Source organism: Rhinoderma darwinii, chromosome 7 (assembly GCF_050947455.1).
Source record: "Rhinoderma darwinii isolate aRhiDar2 chromosome 7, aRhiDar2.hap1, whole genome shotgun sequence".
Classification (NCBI taxonomy): Eukaryota; Metazoa; Chordata; class Amphibia; order Anura; family Rhinodermatidae; genus Rhinoderma; species Rhinoderma darwinii.
This window is the reverse complement of record NC_134693.1, coordinates 42,949,041-42,961,643: the sequence shown is the minus strand read 5'-3', so window position 1 is coordinate 42,961,643 and position 12,603 is coordinate 42,949,041.

Below are 12,603 nucleotides of genomic sequence, written 5' to 3'. Positions count from 1 at the left end.
CCAGCAGCACATCTCTGTTAATCACATAAACACAAAAATTTGAACATCACATTCCAAGAAAATGAAACGAAACGAAACGAAACGTGTATACAGGTGCAAGAACACCTGTGACTGCAAATTTATACAGCACACAAGAAAATGGCAATCGCACTCTGCGAACACTAATGCCACTAAATATAAATAAATATGCATTACTGCTAAATCTACTTACAATAGGGATGTTCTCAGCGCACATTTTCATCAAATTGTGTAAGCCAACCTGCCATGATAAGGTGACCTCTGAAGTGTGAACCTACGCTGTACAAACACCCAGAACTGGGACTAAGCCTACATATACTTGGGGATGGTAGGAACCAGCAGTAAACAAATTAAAATCACCCAGGGCAGAATGGGAGGAGTGCAAGATCAAAAATAGAGGCAGTTACTAATCCACATATATGAATAACATAAACACAAAAATTTGAACAGCACATGACAACAAAATGAAACAAAACGTGTATACATGTGCAGGAACGCCTGTGACTGCAAATTTATACAGCACACAAGAAAATGGTGACAGCACACTGCGAACACTAATGCCACCTAAGCCACTAAATATAAATAAATATGCATCCCCAAGTATATGTAGCGTATGTTTCCCACCATAGAGGTCGCCTTGTCGTGGCAGGTGGGCTCACACAATTTGATCAAATGTGCGCTAAGAACCTCCCTATTGTAAGTAGATTTAGCAGTAATGCATATTTATTTATATTTAGTGGCTTAGGTGGCATTAGTGTTTGCAGAGTGCTGTCGCCATTTTCTTCTGTCTCTATTAATCATGGTGCTTCTGCTCCTCTTCCCCTCTCCAATGACTTCTATGGGCAGCAAGTCTGTGTCTCTGCTCTTGCTCCCTCATTCCCTCTGCATGGACAGACTGTGAAGAGACATCCCACTTCCTGTAGTCCATTTCCTTTACTCTGTAACAAGGGACCGATTTTGCTTGACAACCGGTGTGGGCATCAGATTACCGGAAAGGAGACCCTTAGTGGCAGAAACTTCACACAAATTTGCATGGATAAAACAGCTAAGTAAATTACAAAGTTGATATATATCAGCTATTAATTTAGCATAAATTGGTTTAAAAATAATCTGCCAGACCTGCCCAGGTCAACTGTAAGCGCTATTATTGTGAAGTGGAAGCATTAGTACAGCTTAGCCACAAAGTGGTAGACCACACAATCTTATAGGATGGGGCTACAGAGTGCTGAAGCACGTGGGGTGTAAAAATAACCTATCCTCTGTTGCATCATACCCTACGGAGTTCTAAACTACCTCTGGATGCAAGAACTGTGCATCGGGAGCTTCATTAAATGGGTTTCCATGGTCTGGTGGCTGCACACAATACTAAAATCACCATGTGCAAGAATCTGCACCCGTGTCAATTTTCACACTTGTTTTCTCCAGCTTTTTTTTCCTCAGCGTGTGGCTGAGATTTGTTAAAATCTCATCCACTTTGCAGATACTGTAATAGGCTGTGTAATTTTCGTCCATGTGCAGGAGGTCTTAGAACAGAGCCAATAGCTTCCATTCAACGCGGTATAGACTCTGTCGGACTCTGTGTGTATGGAGATATTCTTCCCTAGAAGCAATGCTTCTATGGCAGAATACCTACATACATACAACATACGCTGATACATCTCAAATTTTGTTTCCGATTCGTACATTATCCAACAGAAAAATACCTCCTTATGCCTCCAGATGAAACTGAAGGCAAAAAGAGGTACAGTAGAGTGCTCATGCACCTCTATCGCAGCACGTTTTGGAAGAAGCTGTAATATAGCCGTGTGCATAAACCCGTATGGTTATGATAAATTATATTCTTGTTTGGGTTTTCTGATTGAAGAATAGAGTATGACCTTAGGTGTTGAATTCTAGAAGAATGAGTAGGTCACATGATCCGTTAGTGAGAGGAGATTTATTCATTAGCATAAGATCTTCATTCACTGGGCAATCAGCAGCCAGTCAAGGGACAGTCATGGATGAGTGGAGGATTAAATAGCAAGGTTGAGAAGAGATTGGAGGGGCACTAATCTGTTTTATGGTAAACTGTTAGAAAAATCCAAAAGGGATATAGTTGTACGGTGCGGCCCCAAGGTGGGTAAAGGCTAATGCAGGTTGGTCATGGAAGAGATGGAATAGAGATCAGTAGAGGTGGCAAAAATAATATATTTACTGTACGGTGGGTCATAGCTATAGGGGGTGCAGAGGTAGCAGTTGCATCTGGACCTTCGAGCCCGAGGAGGCCCAAAAGCCACATAAGAAAAACACCAGTTGTCACGATCTGTGGGTATGTGGACCCACCGGGCCGTACCGTCGTAGCGGGATAGCAGCTGGCCAAACAGGGTACAAAGTCAATGTCTATAATTCGGATAATGGTACCTGTGGCAATACAGACAATAGCGATGGTTTGGGCTCGGATGGAACTCTGGCAGCAGGCAGACAACAGGTGCGGTGAAACACAGCGGGTGTAGCAGGCGATACAACACGACTCCAACTCTGTACAGCACAGGAACACGGAAGCACGGGATACAGGTAGCAGGAACGGAAACACTGGGAACTGGAGAAAACTCAAGGAACCATTTGCAGAGACTGACATGGGTAGGTACAATCAACGCTCAGGCAATGAAGGAAAGGGCAAAGCCCTTCTTATAGTCCAGAGTGATCTGGGAGCAATCAGCTCAATCTCACACATGTGTGCACTCTGGCTCTTTAAGGCTGGACTGAGCACACGCGCACCCTAGTGGTCACTGTGGTCACTGCGAGACAGGACGGCAACATGTGCTGGCATCTCTGGAGAGAAGGGTGTCGGCAGGATGAGAATAGTTTGTGGTCAGCGACCGCAGACATTACACAAGTATTATACATGATATATAATAGGTGGGGGTCCTCTTCTAGCTTTTGCATTGGGGCCCAGGAGCTTCAAGTTACACCTCTGCTGTACGGTATCTGTGCAAAGCAATCACAGCAAACATATAAACACTTCACACATGCAAGGCACAGCTGCCTTTTATTGACCAAGCCCCACCCTCAGATTGAGGATGCAGCGTTGCCACACTGGGAAAGCCCTCTCTACGGTCATGGAACACTGTTACCTTTATCAAGATGGTGTCCCGGGCGTTTCTCCTTGTGCCCTGCAACTTGGATCACACAGCAAGCCAACAATCACTGCCAAACAACAACAACCGCATGTCATGGACTTGAGAACATGCATAGTAGGATCACATGACCGCAGGTCCTGCACCATAATATAGAGTGCAGAAAAACACAGCATCACAACAAATATCAGCATGTTGCATGTAGACAAAACAGGAACAAGTCTTCCCCAGCATCTAGGGGGAAAAACAGATAAGCACTACTTTTAAAGAAATCGTACACTTATACACAGTACATATGTTGCAAAAACACAACTTCATCCCTTTAATGGTGATTTATCACCCCTTAGTAATGGAGATTTATCCCTCTATTCTTACAAGCTGATGGCATAGCATATGCATTTGTCTTTTATCATGGGTGTAAAAGGCGACAAGATGTGGTAAGTTCTTTGTTGTGTGGTTTAAAACACAGGGTAGCGTCAGAGCATCACTATTTGCAGGAATGGTCCTCATGCCGACACCTCTATATCACAGGATCCCATGTACATACAGTAAGACCTTTTTACTTAGACTTAGTTTTTTGTAAATCCCATAGGGCAATTTTTCAACTATAAAAGAGGTACTGACATATATCTGTATGTGTGTGCATTAGCCTACGTGCTAATAGTACACAAATTTTTAGGGCATACCTACAGTAAGTATCGCCTAACAGAAAATATGGACATACAGCTGTAACATGTGAGAATTGCATTCACGACTAAATGGGGCCATTGCATGAATTTCATTATACAATAGCCTAGGATATGTCCTGTGGTTATTTTATGGTACTGCGCTTTTAAATACCTTTATTTCGATGTCTTGCATTACAGTTGTTGTGGCTATATTTTGTTCCCCTCATTACAGTTGCCACTTGTATCTTGGATGAACTGACGAAGATCTGGCAATGATGGGAGAAGGCAAGCTGTATTAAGAAGAAGGGTGTCTGTCTGACAACTAAGTCGGCATGTGCAAAGTTTGATGTTGACGTTAATGTTAACTAAGGTGAAGCAGATACTGTCCTTTTGTCATTTAGATATTGGTGCTGGGATGTACAGTCTGGACGCCATCTTAGGCTGCATCTATTAGGCTTTGTAACAGGTTGATGATGGACGTAGGCACGTGTGTGTCAACACATATGGTGGCGGCGTGGTGTCTGTAAAAGTGCGGTTAGCCCGTCAAACTGGGTTCAGTGTTAGGAGAGAGCTGGGCAGGACCTGAACTGCGTGCTGTGAATAGAGGAGAGTGTAGTCGCGTTTTTTTGGCAGTGAGCGTTTTGCCATTCAACACAGCCCCCTCCCCCTTAGTCTTTCCCTTTGATTGCTGTGATCAGTGCCAATTGTGGAATTCAAGGAGTTAAACAGCAGAGACCAGAGTTTTATCCACTGTTACAGCAGGGCTGCAGCTGTTCATTAAAACAGTTGCTCCGCTTCTGATCGTGTCGGCACAGTAGCAGTGCCCTCCCTATCAGCATGACGAATATGCTTGTCATGATGCTACAACGGTCTGCTGCTTATGACGAGCATACTCGACATGCGTCTTTAAGTGGTTAAATGAAAGATACAGCAACTTTGCAAATAGTATTCATTCAAAATGTCCTATAGTTTTCTTTCTACAGCTCCTATGCAGACCTATATGAATCCATGGTAACAAACCACAAACACTGTGTAATATGATCCCCAGTCCATCTGTCCCCTACTGGCGATCATAGATTTGTTACATTAGCAGATGGATGGCAATAGGAGTACAGAATCCGACTACACAATGTATGTTTATAATCTTTTACTATGGAGATACATATGACTATATAGAAGATGTAGACACAAAACAATAGGACATAAAGTGGCTTAATTTTATCATCTCCGATGGATTAGGGCAATTCGAAAAAATGGTGGTGAAGGTGGACAAATTAACTTTAAGCTTAATATGTTTACTTGCCAATGTGCTTTTACATAAGTTTACATGTAGAATATACATAAACTAATGTTGTTAGGACACATGATCATATAACTACAGGTAATCTGATCAAACAACCTTGGAGTCTTCTTCAAGGACCCAGGGCTGCAGGTACATTTATAGAAACCCTGATATATCTACTTTGCATCTTTTACATTGCGCTCAGTATGGATTCCGGTTTGTGATGGGTTAAATGGCCATTACAGTAAATAAGTGCCTGCATCTACCAGCCGACCACACTTGTGATATTGCTCAAGTGGCTTTGTAAGTCACGGTCAGTAATAACAGTTGATGTACATAGAAACGTGGGACCTAACTTGCGATCACATTTATGTCTAAATACGGGAATTGTACGGCACCATAGAAGATGATGGTGCTATATAAATATTAAATCCATCCATTTTGTTGCATGCACGATTTTCTACATTTTTAGACCATCAACTGGGTGGAATTTTATGGTAATTCTAATAATATACACAGGAGATTACTACTAATATAGAACTCTAATAAAAACTGCCTTCATGGTCCTAATAATCTGTATTGTATAGGATGTAAAACTGTTGATACAATTCAAATGTACAAGTTTTATGGATTTATATCTTGGGTTAAAATGCTAATTGATAACTACTGAAATTATAAAAACATTGGCTACAGTGACTGAGAGCCTAATCATTCTACTGTTGTATTGTATGGTGAACCATCTGCCTTTAACACAGGCTGGAATTATTCTCCAAATGTGACAAATGTTTTCCTTTTAATGTTTGATAATTTAAAAGACATGTGGGAATGGAAGAGATTCGCTTCACCAAACGCTTCTCAGCTTTTGCAATATTATTTATAAAAACGGAGGCAAAACATGCAAGTAAAATGTAATGATTCCAAAACAGCTAAACACTCTGAATCAAGAATACTTCAAGACAAAGCAGATTAGTGCTCCACCCAAACAATAAAATGTATATGGGCTCATGAGCATTCCTCTTCTTTTAATCTGTATAGTATATTGCCTGTTGAGCGGATGACTGCTCTGGAGCACAACATACTGCTCTTACTCAGGGGCATAACTAGGCAAAACTGGGCCCAATAGCAAACTTTTGACTGGGCCCCCCCTCCCCTAGGTGCCACACACAGCCCTCCTTGTAGATAGTGCCCCCTGTATATTCTGCCACGCAGCGGCCCCTCTTGGTAGTGCCCACTGTAGATAGTTCCATATAACCCCCTCTGTAGAATGTGCTATACAGCCCCCTTGTAAATAGTGTCACACCCACTCATAGATAGCGCCCCCCACCTCCCCCTTGTAGATAGCGCCATACAGCCCCACTCCTGTAGATAGCACCATACAGCCCCCTCCTGTAGATAGCGCGATACAGCCCCCTCCTGTAGATAGTGCCATACAGCCCCCCTGCTGTAGATAGCACCACATACTCCCCCTGTAGATAGCGCCACATACTCCCCCTGTAGATAGCGCCACAAACTCCCCCTGTAGATAGCGCCACATACTCCCCCTGTAGATAGCGCCACATACTCCCCCTGTAGATAGTGACACATACTCCCCTTGTAGATAGTGACACATACTCCCCTTGTAGATAGCCCCCACCCCCCTCCCTGTAGATAGAGACATTGTGGCTCCCTCTATGAACGGAATCCCTGGCCAGGTATCGGCAATACTCTGGCCGGGGAATTCCGCTGCAGGAGGTGCCCCTGAAGTCACTACCCTTATACGGAAAGTGAAGTCATGGGCTCCCTCTATGAGCGGAATCCCCGGCCAGGCATCGGCCATGCTTTGGCCGGGGTTCCGGCGTTCTAGGAGGAGCCCCCCGACTGCATTGTCCATATATGGACAGTGCTGTCGTCAGTGGCTTCCTCTATGAGCGTAATCCCCGACAAGGCGTTGGCAATGCTCTGGCCGGTGTTTCAGCTTCAGAAGGTGCCCCGGACGTGACTACCAATTTATGGACAGTGAAGTCATGGGCTACTCCTGGAGCGCCGGAATCCCTGGCCAAAGCGTTGCTGACACCCTGGCTGGGAATTCAGCTCATAGAGAGAGCCCTGACTTCACTGTCCATATAAGGGCAGTGCCGTCAGTGGCACCTCCTGCGGCAGAATCAGCGGCCAGTGCATCAGCAACACTTTGGCCAGGGATTTCGCTCCAGGAGGAGTGAATGACAGAGCAGGAAGTGGATAGTTTCCTGCTCTGCCATAGTATTCAATTGTATCTGCGTCCACAAGATGCAGAAACAATTGAATATAGCAGTTGCCGGGACAAGTACCGGGACAGTAATTTGCCGGGACGGTCTCTGTAAATTCTGGACATTCCTGGCAAATGCGAGACAGTTGGCAAGTATGCACATGTATCCGCTATCCTGTGGTTAGGAAATACATGTGTTTTGTGGGACAACCCCTTTAAATAGCAGAGCGGCGAGACACCTCCCGTCTCTGCCGTAGAGTGTTCAATAGTATCTGCGTCCTAAGGAACACTTGCTTGTTTCTTCTCGTCTCATCTTTCCATGTCTTTCAGTCTTGTATATTATACACCATAGTCAGCACCGTGTTCTTATCCGGATTATTACTTATGATGCATGCCATATGTATAAAGGCCATTTTACACAGGCCAATGATCGGGCAAACTAGCGTTCATGTAAATGCTCATTCCCTATCACTGCCCAGTGTAAACAGGGCAACGATCACCCGATGAATGGGGAAACGTTCGTTCATTGGCTGATCGCATCTTTTATGCAGCTAAAAAGTAATGAATTGCAAGTCGGCAGCACATCTCCCTGTGTAAGCAGGTAGATGTGCTGCTGACATGATGCAAATGCATGGGGACAAGTGATTTTATTAACGATCGTGCATCCCCATACTAAACGATCATTGCTGCATTTAAAGGACGAGTGTCGCGGAAATTTTTTTTTTTGCTTTTAGTGTTTTATTTAAAAAAAAAATATTTATTTGTGTGTTTGTGTTTTACTTTTTTTTATTTTTTCACTTTTTCTTGTCTATGGGGGCTGCCATTTTTTTTCCATCTCTGTATGTGTAGATTAACGACACATGCAGACATGGAATACGGCACATACAGCCCCATAGTGAATGTGAACGGGGCCCGTTCCATCCACTATGCTGTACGCCGTCTGTGTGGGAACGGCGCATGCGCCGCTCCCACACAGTCCAAATTGAAGGTCTTCGGCCGAGCGACGTCCGGCGCCATTTTCTTGTGGACCGGAAGCCGCACAGTAAGATTACTACTTCCGGTCGCGGCTTCCGGACTTGTGCACTTGGAGCGGAGGGAGCAGACGGAGCGGACAGACCGGAGGGAGCGGCGGCGGCAGGAGCAGGTAAGTTAGGTCTGTGTATGTATGTGTTTTACTGTGTGTTTACTACTGTATGTTAACCTACTACACTGTGTGTTAGCTCAAAAAATGGCGACACACAGTGTAGGAGGTTTGACCGTTCAATCCCCTCCTTTCTCCTGGCACTAGCCAGGAGAAAGGAGGGGGGATTCTGTGAGCTCACTAGAGCGAGTGTGTATTCTCAAATTTTGCAGCATAAAGCAATGTGGTTGCTTTACCACATGCCAATGCTGCAATTTTGGGAATTGCTCCATCTAGTGACCAGTACTGGGAAATGTTATAAATTAGAATCTAATTTATAATATTTCCTGACTCGTGAAAAAATTAAAAAAATTAGAACAATGTTTAATCACTTATACACTAACTGTTTAACTAACTGTTTAGTGACACATTATCTTTAAAGGGAGAACGAGCACCATTTGACAAACTGTATTGGCGATCGCCGCTTGTTTCAAAAGTGGTAAAGGCAGGCAATATCTGCCAGTGTAAAACCACCTTTACACTTAGGTCAGGATGTCGACATTAACCATAGAAGCTTGCAATATAAGTAGATCCATCATCAGCACGAGGCAAGCATAGGCAGATGACATGTCCCACTAGGCTTGGGAGCCAATGGCAATCTGGGTAAACATTCCTTATACTTGTCCAAGGGTGGGGTAAACAGGGGGCCCAATGTGACTCTGTTGTCTAAAAGCCCTCATAAACCTAGAACTGCCCTGTATGTAAGCTCCATATGTTAGGGTTTCCATTCAATGCACAGCCTGTCAAAAATAGATATAATGATATGGCAAGACATAAAAGTTTAAATATAAAGGTATATTAATATTGCAAATTAAGGCATCTTTGTACTGGAATTTTTTTTTTTTAAATAAATGGAGACATGATTTGTTATTGGAGTATCACATGATGACCATGTGTTGGAGTCAATGATTTGCATGTCATCTACATTAAACATAGAAAGCTTGATGTATGATGTGGATTTGCCTAACTGCATGCTAAACAAAATATCAGACCAATTACATTATAAATCTCCTTGACAGAACATCTCCCATAAACTCAAAAGGTAATTGCTGGATAACATTCAGATGGCACTCTACTCAGGGTTAATTCCTTTAGGGTACTTAAGTTGTGGTGCGGTTTTTGACATTCACTACCCAGAATCCACCTCTGCCGAGTGACAGCTGTATGCTGTGCATTATGTAAACCCCTCCAATATCAACATGAGACATGTAAAACCGACACATAAATGCCTCGCCTAACTAGTCAAATCTTGAGATGCTTGGAAGGCCTTTGTATAAGATCTATGCTCAACCTTCATGTTGGTTCAATAAAAAAAGGAACACAGAACACAATAAAACAAATCCGTGGTGTTGAGTGGCTGACACAATAACAGGCTTTCATTAAATAGATCCATCAGGAAGTTTCAGACTAATTAATTTTGTGTTTATTCAGCTTTGGAAACCTCCCTCGTACGGTTTCATTTACCATGTAGTTGCTTTGCACAAGTGAATTACTCGTATAGTGGCTCAAAGGCATTTAACAATGTCTTTGATATTTTAAGTATTAACTTGGAGGGATGTTTAATTTCGTCCGCATAATGAAAGAAACTAAACTTTTTTCCTGCGTGAAATTAATGAAGAATGAGAAGGGAAATACTGAACATTTACATGACTTACTGGCACAAACTCACAAATACATGTACAGCTCAATGCCAGGCAATCGTAAGATAATAGCATTCATAGGTTTTCATTTACCACAGAACTAACCCAGAAAATCTGCACGGACTCTGCAGTATTACCCAATTACCCAAAATGATTTCCTAAAGTGTAGCTTCTCTCTTGCAATTTCTAAGAAATTGTCTATACAGCTATTCCATATGGTACGCTAAGTATTTTTGTAATTTTAGAGACCATCATCAAACACAGTGTCCTGACAGTTGACGCCTTTCATCATCCATGTTGCCATACCCTCTCCAACTCCAGACATATTACAGAGACCTGCAGACCACTAATGGGTTTGTACTTACATTCTACTGTAAAGTTGGAGAAGTCAGTAGTCTAAAGGAGACCGCTCGTTGTTTGGCACTCGTTTGTTCCTTTCTGTCATGGCTGCAGTCGCGGACCGCTGCCGCTCTCCCTTGGCGAACGGCTGCAGCTTGCTGGCCGCGTGCCGACGTCCTCCTCCCTGGAGAACCCGGCTGGCGCGGCCTTCCCTTCCTGGAGTGTGTGCGATGGAGTGCGCGCGCTCGTCACCAGCCTTAAAGGGCCAGCGGGTGCACTTCCTAAAAGTTCCCTACCCTACCCCAGTGCACTATAAAAAAGGGCTCCGCCCTCCCACTCCTTTGTATTGCAAATGGTCCCTTAGTGTTTCCTGCTCCCAGTGTTCCTGTTCCCTGCATCCTATCTCCTGTATCCCGTTATGCGTTTCCTTCCTGAGCCGGCCTTGTATCAGAGTCGTGTGGTGCCTCCTGCTGGATACACCACGTCTGTGTGTCATCTGCCTTCCCTGATGCCATCCGCCATGTCTGGCGCAACCTGCCACACCTAAACATCTGTGCCAGAGCCCTGCCGCTGTCTGGACTATCTCAGGTACCCTTGTACTACGCACCGCTGAATAGACGGAGTTGGTCAGCTGCCTCTTCGATACATACCCTAGATCGTGACACCTTCACAACGAGCTAGTATGGGGATCAGCGCTCGTTACTCCGATCGCTCATCCCCATACATTATCATGTCGGCATTGCATCTCCCTGTTTACACAAGGAGATGTGCTGCCAACAACGATAATATTTTCAATAATTAAAAAAATTAGATCAGCTGATGAATGAGTGCTTGCTCGTTCATTGGCTGATCGTTTTCCTGTTTACACAGGGCAATTATTGGGAACGAGCTTTCTGTGATCGCTCGTTTGCCCGATAATGGGCCTTTAATGGATTCCAAACCAATTTTTTCCCCTAAAGACATCCTGTCCCAAGATCATGCTGCCCTAACCTCTGGCAACATGACTTTGTGACAGGTCCGATGATTATAATCAACTATGTCTAAATCTACTTCCATGTAGTGTTTAGGCTGGATTCACACACAGCGTTTTGCAGCGTTTTTCGTGATGTTTCAAATTGCGTTTTTTGTTGTGTTATTTAGTGCGACCAGATGTTAGATTAAAGTCTATAGTAAAATATAAAATGCACTACACACCACTGGGTTTTGTGGTCAGTGGTGTTTTTTCCTCAAACGCAGCATGCCCTGGGGATGGTGTTTTTCCCATAGACTTCCCTATTGGACTTAAAAAAGGCCAGAAAAAAGCATCTACAAAATGACACCAAATGAAAGAAACGCCTCAAAAAAACGTATGTTACATATGAATAACGCTAGCATTTTTTAGAAGTGTTTTTTGATGTAGTTAAAACTGCCAGAAAATCCTTTGTGAAGGAGACCTTAAGAGGAAAAATAGCTTTAACAATTGCTACACCAACATAGACTACTCACTCTTCTACACGTTTTCCCATCCACATCATGGAATCCCTACATTGGTGGATCCTCCTAATGTTTTTTGGATCCCTTCCTATTATGTGCTACCTCTTTCTCACATTCTTCTGCCCTCCCATTCCTTACACTTTTTCTATAACTGCTGTACTTTCGTCTCAATCTGGTTTGCAGACCATTGTTTTTATAGGACCATCTAAAGCTTGAACCATTGCTGTATCTCAATTTGACCTTTTTTTTTCTTCTACACCAGATATGTTCAAATGTTCCCTTTCGTTTTACTACAATTCTGTTTATCGGAAGCAGCTTCAACACTTTGCATAGAAGAATGTGTCTCTAAATTAGCAGAACCCCCTTCTTATCTACTCACATATTCCTGCAAGGCTTTATGATGAGATTGTGTCACACAAATCCATAAAACCTGCCCAGCGTTATAATTTGTCCACACACAGCAGTAAAGCTATATAGCTATATTCACATCTGCATTGGAGACTCCACACAGTTTCCATCACATTTGAGGGGATTCTGTCATTTTTCCCAAGAGAACCCATTATAAAAGTCAATGGGGTTCGTCGGGTGTCGCCTGTATCAGTCGTTTGATGGATCCCGCACTGCGTTTTGGCTTCAGTTATAAACGGAAGCCACGATGCAGAT